At 34.1% G+C, this 18907-nt stretch overlaps 1 long non-coding RNA gene across 1 annotated transcript in view; it reads left to right on the top strand.

Moving 5' to 3' along the window:
- Positions 1–658: 658 nt before the first annotated feature.
- The window catches only part of LOC119621074 (uncharacterized), a 90872-nt gene continuing 72623 nt past the window's right edge, over positions 659–18907 (top strand). Inside the window, exon 1 of the long non-coding RNA XR_005237594.1 lies at positions 659–906. This is a non-coding gene — a long non-coding RNA (uncharacterized lncRNA). The remainder of the gene's footprint in view (positions 907–18907) is intronic.

The raw sequence follows: 18907 nt of genomic DNA on the forward strand, positions 1-18907 counted from the left end.
AGCCCCTGCTTTTATGGAGATTACAGTCAGTCAAGAAGCAAATAAACTAAAATGCATGTATGCTGTGATGGGATAGATAATACAAGCGAATACAACAGAACATATCCTAACCTAGAAGGGCAAAGAAGGCATCCTGAAAGAAGTAGCCATTAAGTTATGCCAGAAAGATACGTGAGAATTATCTAGACTAAAAATAGAAATGGGAAATATTTCAAGAAGAGGTATTAGCATATACAGTCTTGGAGGCCAAGCAGAATTAGTGGGATTCAAGAAATTAAAAGGTGAGTGAGTACTGCTGGAGATTAAAGTGGAGGGGTGAAGTGACAAGAGGTGAATGTGGATACATGGGCAGGAGATAGTGAAGAGGGGTCCTGAAAATATAATGAAAAGTTTGAACATTATACCAAATACAACTTGAAAGCCCTGACATGATTCACTTTTCATTTTAGAGGAGCCACTCACCATCATTGTTGTAGACTATGTCGGATGGTTGAAAACTGGAGGGAGGCAAAACAGGCAGATGATGGGAAAAGGTCTAAGCAAGAAGCTATAGTGACCTAAACTCAGATGATCATGGTGGAGATAGAGAAAAGATGGGGGTTCCCTATGTGGACAGGTCATCGTGCAATTATCAGAGTCAGAGATTGCTGTGAGAGAAGGAAGTTTGTGGAGTTAGAAGGGCATAGAGAAGAATATGAACTAGTTCAGTTTTGGATGTGTTGAGATTTTTATAGGGCCAACCAACAAATATATCAAGTTAGAAGTTTGAAAAACAAAATGTATCTGTGCTTTCTCTTTCTCTCTACAGACAAATCATGGGAAAAACTGCCCATTTCTGTTTTGTCCACTTTGCTTTGTGAAGTGAGAGCTATATTCATTATCTCGTATCCCCTGGCATCCAACTCTGTAAGTACTGTGAATTCCACTGGCTCTTAATTCTTGAAACTTTTGGTGCACGACAGATTTTCTGGTCTGTTACCAAGGCCGTATACCAGAGAGGAAAGTCTGGGAAGAGAGAATGTAATAATTGATGAAGAAGTTTTTAGTTAATATACAAAATATACTTTTAATCTTCAGGCAAAATTGACATTTGTAAAATCACTGTAAAGATTTATTGATCCACAGAAGTTTTGCTACCATTAATATTTATAACTCCGAATGACAATGTCAAAGTCAATAGACACAGTCAACTACATCCAGTAGCAATAACATTAGCTTGAAGAAGTTTAATATAAAATCTTAAACAATTTTTAAATTGATTTAGACTGAAAGTAAAAGACTTTATTTTTGAAGAGTGTCATAAATGGAAGTTGTAGTATTTCTGGAAGTATAAGGCAAATCGTTTTATCAAAGAAAAACATTTTTTTTTCCAGAGGCATGTTTGAATGATAGAAATTGGGAAAATGAACAGTATTAAAGTGTCATAATTTCTTGATTTTTATTAATGCATTTTAATTAGTGACTATTACAGATACGTACTTCAGCGTCTGTATAATAAGTATATTACTTTAAACAATGGGCCTCATGGAGAAAGTATACCACTTTCTCATTCCAGCTATCACCTCAATATTTGCTTAACACTTCACTGTGAAAGTTAGAAATAATGGAATAAAATAAAAGCAATGTTTATTAAGTTACATCTGAGGCCAGCTTTTTGAATTGTATTCTTTTAGATTTTTACTAGGTTTTATAATTATTTTTTTCTCAATTTTTCTTAAAGAAGTAAATCTTTAAGAGACAGCTGGAGGGAGATACCTGGATCTTTCTCAATAATATTTTACATCATTTTACACCAGGGAAATCATTATCCGAATTTTTTTTGTTTCTTAAACATGTTTTTATATTTTTATTACAAATATATAAATATATAAATTATATTGTTCTCATTTTCATTTTAAATATTTATAGTTATTTATATTGCATATATCCAGCTTCAAATTCATATCATTGTTTGAGATTATGGATTTTTATTTATTTATTTATTTATTTATTTATTCTTTTATTTATTTGGAGATGGAGTTTCGCTCTTGTCCCAGGCTAGAGTACAATGTTGCTATCTCAGCTCACTTCAACCTCCACCTCCTGGGTTCAAGCAATTCTCCTGCCTCAGCCTCCAGAGTAGCTGGGAATACAAGTGTCTGCCACTACACCTGGCTAATTTTTGCATTTTCAGTGGAGATGGGACTTCACCACGTTAGTCAGTCTGGTCTCGAACTCCTGACCTCAGGTCATCCTCCTGCCTCTGCCTCCCAAAGTGCTCGGATTACAGGTGTGAGCCACCGCACCAGGCCGGTTTTATTTAACATTTATTTACATTAGCATGTGTAACTCTAGTTCACTTTGAAAGCTTATAAAATTTCACTGTATGATTATACTGCAGGTTAACCACTCTACTTTTGGTTGACATGTGGGAGGTTTTTCTTACATAGCTGTGATAAGAACTGTTGCATTGAATGGTCATTTACATGCCTCATTTTCACATATAGGTGAGATTCTTGGAGTTTTATACCTACGCGTGAAATTGCTAACACATTAAAATATGCATATTAAACTTTATCGTATATTAACAAGGTTGTGGAAAATGAATGAGTTAATTTATCTAATTGTATTTGGATGCCTCAGAATCTCAGATGTCTTTTCTTCTTTTTAAGTCCATTTCACTAATTTATAACTTTCAGAAAAACATATTTCACTTCTTTTGAAAACAAGTTCATTTGTTTTAATATCTGTCATAAATGTATCATGTCCTGATTCTTATTTGTGTCTTAGTAGGCTTTCTGTTACTAAAACAGTAAACATGGGACTGGACAATTTAAAAAGAATACAAATTTATTTCTCACAGTGCTGGAGGCCAGGAAGCTCAATATCAAGGTGTCAATTTCTGATGAGCGTCTTTTTGCTACTTTCTATAGTAGAAAGTTAATGAAAGAGCTAGAGAATGCTGTCAAGAGCAAGAGCAGAGGGAGCCAACTCATCTTTATTTTATTTTTTTTTAATTTTTGGAATGGGGTTTCGCTTTTATTGCCCAGGCTAGAGCGTGACGGCGCAATCTCGGTTCACTGCAACCTCTGCCTCCCAGGTTCAAGCGATTCTCCAGCCTCAGCTTCCCGAGTAGTTGGGATTACAGGCGCCCGACACCACAGCCAGCTATTTTTTTTCTCTTTATTATTTATTTATTTATTTATTTATTTATTTATTATTTGAGACGAAGTCTCGCTCTTTCGCGCAGGCCGGACTGCAGTGGCGCTATCTCGGCTCACTGCAAGCTCCGCCTCCCAGGTTCACGTCTTTCTCCTGCCTCAGCCTCCTGAGTAGCTGGGACTATAGGCGCCCACCACCACGCCCGGCTAATTTTTGTAACTTTAGTAGAGACAGGGTTTCACCATGTTGGCCAGGCTGGTCTCAAACTCCTGACCTCAGGTGATCTGCCTGCTTCCACCTCCCAAAGTGCTGGGATTACAGGCATGCGCCACCCCACCGGCCTCATCTTTTTTAAACAGGAATTTACTCCCTTGATAACTTACTCACTCTTGCAATATCAGCATTAATCTGAAAGCAGAGCCTTCATGATCTAATTACCTTTCAACAGCCCCATCTCTCAATATAGTTGCATTGGGGATTAAGTTCCAATAAATGAATTTTGGGGGACAACTCCAAACCATAGCAACATGTTTTTCTATGGCTGTTCTTATAGTTTACTTACTAATGTGTATTACTAATATAGTTTAAGTCTTTATTTTAATTGTGCTACATTTCGAACCTAAAGAGAACTACAGAAAATTATAAAAGACTACTTAACCTTCGTTTAAATTAATATACATCAAAATATAATTAGAAATAAAAAATTATACGAAAAATAAACTATTTTCATATTTTCTTCATGTCATTTTTATGGAAAGAAAAAGTTATTTATAAAGTTGAAACATTGTTATATTTTTCTTTAATTCCATTTCACTCTCTTCACTAAGGTGACAATCATTTTTCTGAATTTTGTGCATATCTATCTTTTTTCACTCAGCATTATACTTGAGATTGATTTGTCTTGATAAATTTAAACTCAGTTTATTTATTTTAATTGTCAAATATTATTCCCCTTTCTTAAAATGTTAACATTTGCTTATCCCGTTCTTTACTTCTGGGCAGTATAAAACCTCTGAGCTTTCTTCCCAGGATGCAAAGCCTTGGCTATGTCCACAGTCAACCTGGAATCACAACGGATTTGGTAGGGCTCTCTTTTGTCTCTTTCCCTGGCCACACCAAGTTGTTGAACTCTGCTAATTGCTATTGCTTTCAACAATGTCCTGGGAAATAAATTGTTTTGTAGACTGATCCAATGAAACTTGAGTTCCTTTGAGAGAATAGTTTTCCAGGTCAGTATTTGAGATTTGTTCGGGTCCCAAAAAGTGGCCTCCCGACTTTCTTTTTCCCCAGTTCTCCCAGACAAACTAGTTAGCCTGTAGCTTAGGTCATGTCTTCAAGGAACTACCATTCTCCTCCCAAGTGCCTTTCACCACAAGCTCCAATGATTTTGAGAATGCCCTTAGTCTTGAACTTCTACGGATTCAGTTACAAATGTTGTTTCCTAAGACGGGAGAAATTTGCAGCTCTCTGTTTTGTGGCCTGTTTTTTTCCAGTGCAAAATCTCTAAGCCATGGCTTTGTGTTGGGGGCAAGGACCATGGTGACCTTCTCTTGAATGACACTCTTCATTTAGGAGCTGAGTACATGATAGAAAGGGGCCACAGTTCCAAGTCTTCTTGACTTGGCTTTTCTAGTATAAAATCCCCACCCCAAAAGCTGGTGCAAAGAGGATTGGGGGACCCAGTATTTTTAACAGCATCACATCCCAAGCAAAGCCTCCATCCTGTGAGTGGAGTCTGCATTGGAAAAGGGAACACCTATCTCTTAATTGGTCTGCTTAGAACGTGGATTAGCAACAGGTAAATGACAGACTTTAACTTTTACTGATTTTTATTAGATATTTATTGAATATCATTAATTTTATTTTATTAATATTTTTAAACTATGTATTCATTTGCTGTGTACCTTTAAGACCATTTTCAAAGATTTTAAATGTCGAGGTCTCCGTGTGTGTGTATTTAAAAATAAATACGGTTCACTTTGTGGGGAAGTAGGTTTGCAGAGCTCCACCTGGTATCATGTCAGAATTGGAACTGCTACCCTAGGTAACTCTTAGGTGGAATCTCACAAGTTTCATACATAGAGTTTTAATTGTAGCTATCAACTAGATTGTGTCCCTCCAATTTTTTTTTGAGACCTTTAACCTTCAGTGTGACGATCTTTGGAGATAGGCTGTGCAGAGAGTTAATTAAGATTAAATGAAAATCATAAAGAAGGGGCCCAAATCTGAAATGGATGGTGCCTTCGGAGAAAGAGAAAGAGACAACAAAGCTGTCTCTCTCTACTATGTCAGGGCACAATAAGAAGGCAGCCATCCCCAGGCTACAGAGAGAGAGCACGTTTGCCAGAAATTTAATCAGCCACCACCTTCGTCTTGGACTTCCCAACCTCCAGGACTGTGAAAAATTAATTTATGTGGTTAAAGCCACTCAGTCTGTGGTATTTTGTTGTGGCAGCCTGAGCAGACAAACAGTTATTATTTAATTACTTAAGTGTATATTTTATAATTGCTGTATTATTTATTTCTTTTTCTATAAATTATGTACACACCTTTGTTTTATTATATTATTTAATGGGAATTAGATATATAGAGTTGAGTTACTTGCTATCCTCCTTCATAGCACGGTGTCATAATTGGTTTATGCACAACCTCTCACTTATTTTGGGACCATTTATATTATTTTAATTTGCTGTTACATTCCAGAAGCAAATGTGTATTTCTTTCTTATCATAAATATCCTGCTTAATAGATTTGATAAATGCATTTGACTATGAACTTATCTTTATAAAATATATCTTGTGGCATTTGAATGCATGAGTGGTATAGGTTTGTTAGTTGTATCATGCTATAAATATCATTTGAGTTCTTGACTTTTTCATTTAAAAGTATATTTTAATATCTACTTATGTAGCTCTGTGTACACTAGTCTTTTTTTTTTTTTTTTTTTCTAAGTAAGTATGCAGTAGTGGGCATCTACCAAATGTTATTTAGGTATTTTCCTAGTGACTAACTTCTAATTCCTCTCCAACTCCTCTTATTAGAAACGTCATCACAATTCACACTATGCAAGTTTGGACCCTAATCTATGTGTGGCCCATAATTGAGGCTTTGATTTTGTAAAAATCACTTTTCACCGGAAGTCCTAGTCACACTGAAAACTGCCCAACTATGCATGTTAATGGGAAGAAGTGATCTTTGCATTTGATGCTGAGTTAGGGGAACACTACATTGCTTGCTTGGTTGCTTGGTTATTTATTGTTGGTGGTGGGTCTTTTTTTATTTCTTTTTTTTTTTTTGGTTTGGATGCTTTTCTTTTCTTATTTTTATTTTTCTTATTTTTTTTTTTTTTCCTTCAACTTTTATTTTAAGTTCCTGGGTGTATGTGCAGGATGTGCAGATTTGTTACATAGGTAAACGTGCGCCATGGTAGTTTCCTGCGCAGATCAACCCATCACCCAGGTATTAAGCCCAGCATCCATTAGCTCTTCTTCCTGATGCTCTCCCTCCCCACAACCCCCATTTTTAACCAGGCTCCAGTGTGTGTTGTTCCTTGTCATGTGTCCATGTGAACCTCGTATGTATTTAATAATAGGTTTCATATCTTACAATGAGTATGAGAAATGATTTACTTGTAAGTTCACTTTCATCTTAAAATTATGGCTTTCTTCATTCTCTTATTTGGCACATGAGGCTATCCCTTTCTTTTGAGTTAGACTTTTCATTTAATTGCTCTAATTTATCAAACTTTTTGTTTTAATGTATAAGAGCACTGCGTGCATCACCTTAGTTTGTCATGTTGCTAAAAGTTCTCCAAGCATTGCTTTTCGGAATCTAATGCATTTACATTGTTGGCAGTTGAGAATTTTGACTAATGAGAACATATGGTGCTGTCAGTACAACAATAGCATACTGTTTAGAATAAAATCAATTATCTATCAAAATTAATCATCTATCATTTCAAGCAGAATATGCACTACATGGCATACAATACAATGTGAAAAGTGCTTCCTGGAGATGTAGAATGTGGCAGTATGGCAGAAAAAAGGAACAACTATTAGTAAAACAGAACATACGCATAAAAAGTAAACACTTTACAAAGTCATTTTTTGTGATCAGGTGGATAATAATAAATCAGAACAAATACTATATTGTAGCTTGGAGGAAAAACAGTGAGCCTTGTTTATCATAAATAAATGAATATTCAAATATAATATATCAAAAAATTATGTTTTTAACTTTTATTTTCAGTTCAGGGGTACATCTGCAGGTTTGTTACACAGGTAAACTCATGTCACGGGGGTTTGTGGTACAGATTATTTCATCACCCAGGTATTAAGCCTAATAACCATTAGTTATTTCTCCTGATCCTCTCCCTCCTCCCATCTTCAACCTGCTGGTAGGCCCCAGTGTCTGTTGCTCCCCTTCGATGTACAGGTGTTCTTATTATTTAGCTTCCACTTATAAGTGAGAACATATGGTATTTGCTTTTCTGTTCCTGCGTTAGTTTGCCAAGAATGATGGCCTCCAGCTTCATCCATGTTCCTGAAAATGACATGATCTTATTATTTTTTATAGCTGCATGGTATTCCATGGTGTATATGTGTACATATACCACATTTTCTTTAACCAGTCTGTCGCCAATGTGAACTTAGGTTGATTCCATGTCTTTGCTGTTGTGAATAGTGCTGCAATGACCATACGTATGCATTTTATGATAGAATGATTTATATTCCTTTGGGTATATACCCAGTAATGGGATTGCTGGGTCAAATGGTGCTTCCATTTTTATATCTTTGAGGAATTTCCATACTGCTTTTCACAATGGTTGAACCAATTTACACTCCCAATAGTGTATATGCATTCATTTTCCTCCACAACTTTGTCAGGATCTATTATTTTTGACTTTTCTGATGATAACCATTCTGATTGTTGTGAGATGGTATCTCACTGTGATTTTGATTTGCATTTCTCTAATGATCGGTCACATTAAACTTATTTTCATATGCTTGTTGGCCACATGTATATCGTGAGATTTTTAAATATTCCATGTTTCTGTTTTTTGATTTTTGTAATTTTTGAAGCAAAATTAGAAATTCAAACATTAATTCAGAAAGAAAAAGTCTACATTATATGCCACATATCATAATAGGTTCATTGTTTGTCTTGTGATGTATTTATTAAAGTACAACTGTTGGTAGATCTTTTGGAGAATGAGAGAATGAAAGAAGTGGATAAATTTGAAATATTGCTGCATTGTTCTTTAGAGGCTTTTTGAAACTATTGTGACAGAAGTATCATCTTAATAGTTTTATTTTTGCCAGTATTGCTACTAGCAAGTGGAGAATTGGGAGGCAGAAATAGAAGAAAACGAAATATAGGAGTGACATGATCTTTTGACTTTCAGAGATGCATCCTGATTTGTTTCACGTGAGGAAAGAAAACTGTAGATGATTTTTATATCTATGAGAGTGTTTGGGTGTTAACACTTATAACATTTTATTTGACTGGGGAATACAACTTGTAAGCACTTGTTTTGTTTTGCAAAATTGTTATACTAAATTGAGAACATCTAACTTAAATTTCATTAAAAACAATTTGAGGCCTCAGAAATTCTAGATAAACAAGATGTCACTTGGTATTTAGACATTCAGAATGTCATTCATTCAAAATAAAGTGATGTTATGCCTAGAAGACATAGTTTCAAAATAGAAGAGTTTAGCATAACAATGCCAATCATACTGAAAAGCAGATATTAGAGAATATCTAATTCTCTTGGTACACCATGCTTTTGAAGAATGAGAATTGTTGAGACCTCATGAGGTTAAACAAAAGAATTTTATTTTTGGTGGAGGAATTATGGAAAATTTTAAAAATGACATCAGTTATTTTGTCTCTGTAAAAAAACTAGTTCTATGCAAATAAGAATTTATACTACCCATAAATGTTAGAAAGAAAAATATTTAATTCCCAAATTTGATTTCTATAATGGAATTTTATTTTTATCATAAAAAGGATATATGTATAATGAATTAATTGGGAAGACAGAAATATTAGGACATGTGTGTATAAAGGCCTAAATAAAACATAGTCCTATATAGCAGATTAACGTGTGTGTGTACACATGGGTTCACACAGTTTCACACACAAGTGATTGTGTGTGTGTGAGAAAAAATAAATTGTGAAAACGCTGGAGTGATTGGCTATGTGCTATTAATCGAGGGAAGATAGAACAACAGAATCAGTGGAAACTGGAGAGCTTATGAGCTAATCTGCCTCTCTGAAGTTTGTTGGTGACTCAGCTACTGTAAATATATATGAGGTTGCATGTTGCCATCTCAAAGACTTGCAGAGACAATGTCTTATTATCATAAGAATAAAAATAGTATTTTATTGTGTTATTTTTATATCTAGCTAAAAATCTCTCTTTTAAGTTATTTTACTTTGGCTTTTGCCTTTGAGGACAGAGAGACCTTTGAGGACACAGAGTGGAACTTGTAAGCATTTACTTTCTCACAAATACATAGACACGCATCAAGGCAGTTGAGCTTGGTTTTAGTTACATCTTCACTCTTTTTTAATGGTATTTACCTTTATTCATTTTTAATGGTATTTACCTTTATTGTCCTTATTTGTGTATTATTTAGTCACTAAAATCAGATTTCTTACCTTTCATGAAAGTCAAGATCTAACTTCATAAAATAATTGAGTTGTCCCTGAAATAAGATTTCCATTTTTTGATGCGTTGAAAGTTTCTTTGGCAGTCTTAGAATAAAGCAGTCTAATGGGAAGAACCAGATAAAGCATTATAATACTAAATTAGATATGATTCTTTAATACTGGAGTATAGGAGCTTTATTTTTTCCTGATCTCGCTTGCAAAGTTTTTTTAAATATCTTTCACTGAATTTTGTAGTGGCTTGTTTTTTTCTTTTAATAATAAACCTTACCAATTCTTACTGAACTTCCAATTAATTATACACATCTTTCCCCAGTTTTTCATATTGAGTTATTTTCTCTGTTTATCATTATTATTTTTAACTTTTTATTTTAAGTTCAAGGGTATGAGTGCAGGTTTGTTACATAGGTAAACTTGTATCATTGGGGATTGTTGTACAGATTATTTTGTCATTCAGGTATTAAGCCTGGTATCCATTAGTTATTATTATTTATTGGTTAGAATATATAGATCACGTGACCTTATCATTGATCTTTCTATCATCAAACACTTTAAAAAAATAAATGTTGCAGGTAAAATGTAATAGATTCCATACAAATTTTTATAGATTAGGAAACACATATTATAGTGATTGTGAGAAAAACATTGGATTTCATAATGTCCAGGCAAAATATCCCCTGAGGGCTCTTATCCAAAACTGTATGAACATTTACAGCAAATCATCTTACTTTTACTCTCCCCGTAAGTATATGTTTTTCTAATTTGTTATTGTGGTTAAAATACTCATAATGTAAAATTTATCATGCAAACTATTTTTAAGTGTACATTTTGCTGGAATGAAATACATTCACAGCATCACCACTATCCAGCCACATCACTCTTCACCAAGTACAATTGAAACTTCATACCAATTAAACAATAATTTCCCATTTCCATCTCCCCCGCCCCTAGGAAACCACTATTCTGCTTTCTGTTTTGTGTATGCTCTAAGGACCTCGTATAAATAGAATTGTACAGTTTTGGTCTTCTTGTGACTGGCTTGTTTCACCTAGCATAATGTCCTCAAGGTTCATCTATGTTGCAGCATGTCTGACTTTCATTCTTTTGTAGGGTTGAATAATATTCTATTGTATGTATATACAACATTTTGCTGTCCAACAGTCGATGGACACAAGTTTCTTCTATATTTTAGCTATTGCGTAATGCGGTTATAAACATAGGTGTATAAATATCTCTTTGAGCCCCTGCCTTCAATTTGGAGGATTATATTCCCAAAAGACTTCAATGGGAAAAGCAAAATCTCTTTAAAAATTGGTGCTGTCAGGGACATAAAGATGAAATAACAGACTGAGGACTCCAAAAGAAAGGAAATAAGGAGAGGGTCAAGGGTTGAAAAAGCTACCTATTGGATACTATATTTACTATTTGGTGATGGATTCACCAGAAGCCCAAGCCCCAGCATTAGACAATACAACTATATAACAAACCTGTATACCTACCCCTGGATCTATAATAGAAGGAAAATAATGGTGTTGAGAAAAGTAAATTTCCACATGTAAAAGCATCAAGTTGGAGCCTAATCCAACACCATATATAAAAATTAACTCAAAATGGGTTACAGGCCTAAATGTAAGACATAAAACTACACAGTTCTTAGACGAAAACATAAGCAAATGCTTTATGACACTGGATGTGGCAATAATATCTTAGATATGGATAATATGGTTAACAAAATGCAGTAAATTCCTAATAGTTTATATGGTAAACTTTGAAGGCAATTACAAATGAAATTCTGAGATATGATTATTTGCAATATGACTAGCATAAAGTACATTGTTTGATTTCCTATGGGAAATGGCAAAAACTCACTTTCCAACTTAAATTTTTATAAATATCATGTAATTTAAATGTGTGTTCCTTTGGGAAGAAGTTTAATAGATAGAAGAGCTATATGTATATTCAGGAATTTCTTCATGACATGATTTCATGGAAGAGTGTATTAGTTATAGAAATATTTATTCCTTTTTCTCTTCCCAAAATTAAACTTTACAAAGTTAAATCTACACAATTGTCCCTTCTAAACACGACCATAAATCTACCACTAAGAAGATCTAGGCTACATATTTATTTTAGAGAAATTTCATTATTACAACAACAACAAAAAAATCCTAAAGTCAATTCTAGGAAGTAATAGTATCTCAGAGGGAGAAGTGCTATTATTGAGTGCATTACAACTCTGCCAAAAAAAAAAAAAAAAAAAAAGGAAACCCATTATGTAAATTTTGACTACATTTTCCTGATCAGTCTCTCTCTCTCTCTCACTCACTCTGTCTGTCTCTGTGTGTTCCAAACTCTCTTCTAAAAAGTAGCTACATTGAGTATGGAAGTGAATGGGTTATTGGTAATCACAAGTAATCAAAGATAAACTACAAATATGGCCCTTTATTTGGGGAAAGAAAAGAAAGAAGCAGAATCATTGTTGATATCATATCATTACGTTCTTTTCCAACTTTGCTTAGGTGTGCTCTTTTTGTTGGAATATGGAGCTCTAATACAATCATTTGGATTTTCTACCATGTGAACATTTGTAATATGTGATTTGGTGGTGGAATGATGGTAAAGAAGCATAAAACATTTTGACACATAAACAAGTTTCACCCATCTGTGAGGAAAACAGAAGATTTATTGGACCTGTCTATCTGTAGATAAAAATAATATACAAATCTTCTGCTGTTTCAGAAGACACAATGATTGGCTACCTCATAGGACTATGAGGACGCATTGAGTTAAGGAAAGTAAATAAATTAGCAAGGTGTCTAGCATATATTAATTATGTAACATGTGTATAGTTAAAATTAGAGATGTTTATAAAGGCATATTTTTATCTCAATGTTTTCTCATTCAACATTTGCTCTCAATGTACTACTCCTACTTTTTTATTTATCAACTATAAGATTTTACTATTGTTATTGTTGTTGTCTTAATACTGCCTGTGCCATCTCTCTATGGTCTGTGGTATAGTTGGCTTATATATGTGGTGTTTATTAGCCAACTATACAATATATGCAATATATAGTTGTCTAATAGCAAATACATTGGAAAGAACAAAGACTTTAGAGTCAGATAGACCTGGGATCTAAAATCACTATTAAAAAGTTGGTGTTTTGGGGAAGAATACTTGATTTTTTTTTATTTTGACAAAGGAATACAAAGATAACTTGTGCTGGCCATCCTTAGCTTAACCTGCAGAACCTAAGAATGTGACTGCATTTGAAAATACAGCCTTTTAAGAGATGATTAAGTTAAAACGAGGCCATTAAGGTTATGTCTTTATAACAAGAGGAAATTTGAACAGAGCAAGAATACACATGCATAGATGAAAGACTATGTGAGGATAGAGAGAGAGAATGCCCATCTAGAAGCCAAGGAGAGAGCCCTCAGTTGATGCCTTCATCTTGGAGGTCTAGCCTCCAGAAATATAAGCAAATAAATCTCTGTTGTTTAAGCCATCCAGTCTGTAGTATTTTGTTATGGCAGCCCTAGTAAACTGATACACAAATATTGATTATTTGTCATAATTTTAAAAAATTAACTTTTTGAGGTGAAATTGACATACCATAAAATCAACCAGTTTTAAAGTAAACAATTCAGTGGTATTTAATTCATTCACAATGTTGTGTAATCACTGCCAATAGTTCCAAAATCAGACCAGGGACAGGTCTAATAAATCATCTGTTTTCTTCACAGATGGGTGAAATTTGTTTATGTGTCAAAATGTTTTATGCTTCTTTCCCATCATTCCACCACCAAATCACATATTACAAATGTTCACATGGTAGAAAATCCAAATGATTGTGTTATAGCTCCATACTCCATCAAAAAGAGCACACCTAAGCAAAAGTTGGAGAAGAATGTGATGACATGATATCCAAAACATTTCCATCATTCCAAAATAAAATCCTTACACATTAAACAGTTTTTTTCCCAGTTTCCTCTGTCCTGTTTCTTATAATGTTGATTATAACATTAATGTAGAACTTCAGTAAGGTAGGTTAGATTGTATAGCTAATTCCTATTGTTTTTTAATATTTTTGTTGTTAGGTAGTCATAAGCTAAATAAAATTCTATGAAAAGCTGATTGAAAGAAGTTCACCATCATCTAAGAAAAAAAAAAATATCTAAAGAGCAAGCCAATAGTAATTTTCTCCTTCATTAAATGGAGCTGCTCTATTCTTTAGAATACAGACGTAACTATACAGCCAAACCACTGGCCACATCCCGTGAATTGGTTTACTATAGAAACTCTGGCTATTTCTCATTTCAAGCAAACAAACATCCAGATGCACTACTCCAAGTTCTGCCCATTGGGAGAATTTCTGTTCACTAGCGTTCTTCAAGGATATCTCAAAACAGGGCTATAATGTTGTATCTATTGACCTTTAGGCCATGCCTATATACTGTACAGAACCCTATGTAAACTAGGCCCTTTTTCTGTAGTCGATTGATTATAGAGAACTCTCTAATGAGGCAGTAGATGTGGACTGGAGAGAGAAGGGAACATGGCAGGAGTTGGAACCATGGGCATTTGAGCTGCTTCTTCACGTAACTTTCTTGTTCTTCAGGGCATCCTTCAGTCCAGTCTCACATATACAACTTCCATTTAATGTTGGAGTGCAGCCACGCATACCTAATTTTATGTCTTGTGGGGTCAAACAATACTCAGTTCACGATGAGCGCCTCAGGTCACATAGTAACTTGATGCCTGGGGTTAACATTCAGTTGCTTCCCAGTAAATAGGATAACCAATAACTTCCCACAAATTTGCAGTACTCTGGATCAAATTTAAAGTTCTAGTTAAAAAAAAAAAATTGTGAAGAATATGTGATGTGAGGCTGAATTTTAAGTGGTTGAACATAGTTTTACTCATGGTGAATTGGGTCTATTTATCAACTGATGTGACACTGTAAAATATCAGCTTAATTTGGGGTAGAAAACCAAATCAACCTTATCGTTGATGCCTGGGGGATTAATGATTCTACATTTTCATTTTGATTCACTTATTTTGATCTTAAATTTTGAAACTCAATTACTAGAGATAAATCCCATCAAATCTCATGGCATAATTAGTTTTTGTAGAGTCCATTATCCTAATAATTATACTTTAATTGGCATAAAAATAAAATATTCTGATAAGCAACATCAGGAAATAATAGCAGTAATTAATAGTAATTAAATTCCGTGCAGCCCATCATAGAGCTCAGAGGTTGAAGGTGATTTTAAAAGTACATTTAGTAGGACTCAGGCAGAAATCATAAATACTTAATATGCATTGTTTTATTTTTAATTGATTATACTAGCTAAAATACACTAAAAGTTCACTATAGAGAATTTTTCTATACTAAAAATAATTCTGAGTGAATTCAATGAGTACATTTATGTTGTGTTTAAGCTTTTATTCATTCATTTAATCCAACATGCTTATCCTGTGTTAGGCATTGAATTGCATACTGAGGGAGAAACAACTTTATCCTATGTCAGGATAAGACATATCCTGAATCTTAAGGATGATAAAACTTCATCATAAATTCAGATTGTAAAATGAGGTCCCTTGACTGGAGATCTGAATTCAGGATAAAATGTAATCTCTGTTCGGTGGTAACAGTGGGCATGGAAATTGAGAACATCTTCTTCACCTACTCTGTTTTCATGCGGAGAGATTAAAATAAAGATGACCTTTTTGTCTCTATTTCCTGAGTTACTCTGTTCTCTGAATCCTCTGAAAAAGAGGAGTGAGTTCTTTGATTAAGTCTGAGAGCTAAAATTGAAGTTGCATGGCCAAGTCCATCTTATTTTTTTCTTTAGAATGTTCCTACCTGCATAGGATGTATTTGCTTTGATCTTCATGATGTAAAATTTACATGGGACAGATGCAACATCTGTGAGATGGGACTTCCAGTTGTTAAGCATTTTCTAAGAATGTGTAGGTAAGGCAATCTAATTCTGGGGCATAGTTTTAGGAAACCAATAGGCCGTATACCTTAGCCATATTTTCCAATAACTCTGTCATTTGGCCTACATCAATGTTTCAGTTACTTATTGTTGAGCAACAAACCTGTCCAGTATGCAGTGGCTGAAACAAAACCAATTTATTTTTTCTTATAATTTTGTGGGTTGACTGGGCTCACTTTGGTTGTTCTTATACTACATGTGGTTTAGCTAAGACCACTCACATAAGTTGTATTCAAAGCAAGTCCAAAGCAAGTTACTTGACCTATTGTTTATTGGGGACTACAGTGGAACAGTCTACCGTAATCTACTTGGCCCCTTTGTTTACGTCTCAACTGATTCTGAACTTGGATGAGGAATAGGGTTACTATAAATTAGAGTCATGAAATAAAAGCATTCTTTCCAAGTTTCTTTCTTTCATTGATCCTGTTTTTCTTCTTTTAAATCTTTTATATTTCTTAGCAATATTTGTTGCCAATTTTATAGATTATTTGAACTTTTATTCTCTGCATTTCTTCTATGTCTGCTCCTGATTTCAACACATCTGATTTGCTTCAGCATTTAGTCTTCTTCCCTGTTTTTAGCAAATTATATGCAAATTGTGGATAGTTGTTTATTTTTACTTTTATGGTCGCTATCCTATCCACAGTATGCAAAAGTTCCATCCCAATAAGGAATCATTTTTTTCACCCAATATTTATAATTTTTTTTATTATTTATATATTTTTATGTTTTAAACCCACTAGTGCAATATGAAAGATTTAACAAAGCTTTTTGTAATTTTATCTAGGGGTAATCTATCTGGTTCCACATTAGTGTAATGTCTAACACACTGCTTTCCTCAGAATAACCTATAAGACGATAAGCAACACAATAATGAGTACCTTTTTGTTTTAATTGAGGAGAACAGCTTGAAATACAATGATACAAATAAAACATAAAACAAAAGACATGTAAAAAAGGCAGGGGGGCAGTCTTAATAAACACACATTGTGGCACACTGGGCAACAATATTGGATTCCTAACCAGCTTTTTTCAGATGTCCATTTCAAATATAAACCAAATATGTAGAACCATATGTTTAAATACCACTCCTGACTTATATTGTAGACAGCATATGGTTTGTGTTATTTTTCCAGCCTCAGGGACAATTGTGCATTCGCCTTCCCTTATCCTTTTCCACTTATGATCATAACATGAACATTAATAAGGTGGTCAGTAGGAGATAGGGGTTTTATTTAGAATGATCAAATTGAGTAAAGATAACTGATCCATGGAGTTCTGGAAATCACATTAAATAAGTAATATTTGAAGAAGCTATCTTTAGCCTGGGATAGAAATACAAAAAGAAATGATAGCTATTTTCAAATATTTTAGGAATTGCCATGTGAATAATTTAAAAATTCTTTTGTACTATTCTAGAAGAAAGATCATTAAGACCGATAAACAGTGCTTTCATGAGGGCAGACTTAAACTAAATGCAATAAGAAGCTTTCTGGAAATTAGAGTTGTCTAATCTAACTGAATTCTAGATAAGCAGACAGATTTCTTTCGTTAGAATTATGTAAGTAGATGTTGCAGCTCTTTAGCAACTAAAGAAATTTCTTTACTGAATGGAACTATAATATAAGAATAAGATTCTTTCTGGACGTCAGATTTTATTAATCATTTCCTAAATGTTATCATGATAAGCTCTCTAAGAATTTATGGTAATTACCCAAGTTAAATGGCAAGATAAATTAGTGTTTACGTCAACATGGTTTAAGAAAAATGACTGCCTGCGGTGGGCCATGGTGGTTCAAGCTTATAATTCCAGCATTTTGGGAGGCTGGGCCAGGTGGGTCACTTGAGGCCAGGAGATGGCAAAAACCTGTCTCTACTAAAAGTACAGAAATTAGTTGGGTGTGATGGCACACTCTTGTAATCCCAGCTTCTTGCGAGGCTGACGTGGCAGAACTGTTTGAATCTGGAATGGAGGTGGACATGAGCCAAGATCTGGTCACTGTACTCTAGCCTGGGTGATGGGCAAGGCCCTGTCTCAAAAAAAAAAAAAAAAAAAGTAATTAAGATTCTCAAAGGTAGGTTTGTTGCTAATATTATTTAGTGTTATCTATGGGCATTTCTCTCTGATTGCTCCACAATCTCATTGAAAACCAAATGGCTTGGTTTGAAGATTTCAGGCACTTTAAACCATGTCACTGTATGTTAATTTACTTAGCCAATAATTTAATCTGTCTTACAAGCTCCTACTGATTTAATCAAGAACCAAAGCATCACCTGCTGGTAATCAGCCAGACATAGATAGTCACTTCTTCATTTCTATTCCCTTAGTACTCTAAAAAGTACTATATGAGCTATGCATGCTGAATTGTAATTATTTGATTGCATTAGTGTTTGTCTACTTAGATGATATAAAATACATATAATAGTTTTAATCCCCAGTAATTTGCCTAATCTCAGAAACATTCAAGTAAGTATTCATGATATGTTTGTTTAGTGTACATTAGCCTTTCATCTTATACATTTCTTCAAGGGTATATGACAAGGGGAAGAAAAAGAGCCATGTATAATATCAACTGCAATGGTTTTGGTCCTTTTCCGTGTACAGCAAATGTTACAGACCAGAGATTAAACTGCCAGTATATACTGAATATGGACCACAGACTGATTTTGGTTTATTTGTTTTATTTTAGGCTTGCAAATATTTTTAAACTGTACCTATTACTAAAAATTAAAAATCATATTGTATATAATAACCTGGATATTGGATTTCCCTTTAGAAACAATCAAACCATTGTTCTTGTGTTTCATAATACTTGACCCTTTAGACAAGACATATATTCTCTGATTTGTCACACTTTCCACCATTCCCTATTATTTCCTGATCACTGAAGCTAAAACATCAGTTGAGATTTATTAACCTACAATCAGGAACACAATGGCCATTTTGTTTTGGGTTCTATTCATCAGTTGGGTTTGGAGTCCCTGGTAGAGGTAGTTTTTCTTAAGATAATATCTGATTCTCATCTCTGTAATATATAATAAGTAGACATGTCCCATATGTCTTCTTTATACTCAGGATCTG

This window comes from Chlorocebus sabaeus, chromosome 7 (genome assembly GCF_047675955.1).
Source record: "Chlorocebus sabaeus isolate Y175 chromosome 7, mChlSab1.0.hap1, whole genome shotgun sequence".
Classification (NCBI taxonomy): Eukaryota; Metazoa; Chordata; class Mammalia; order Primates; family Cercopithecidae; genus Chlorocebus; species Chlorocebus sabaeus.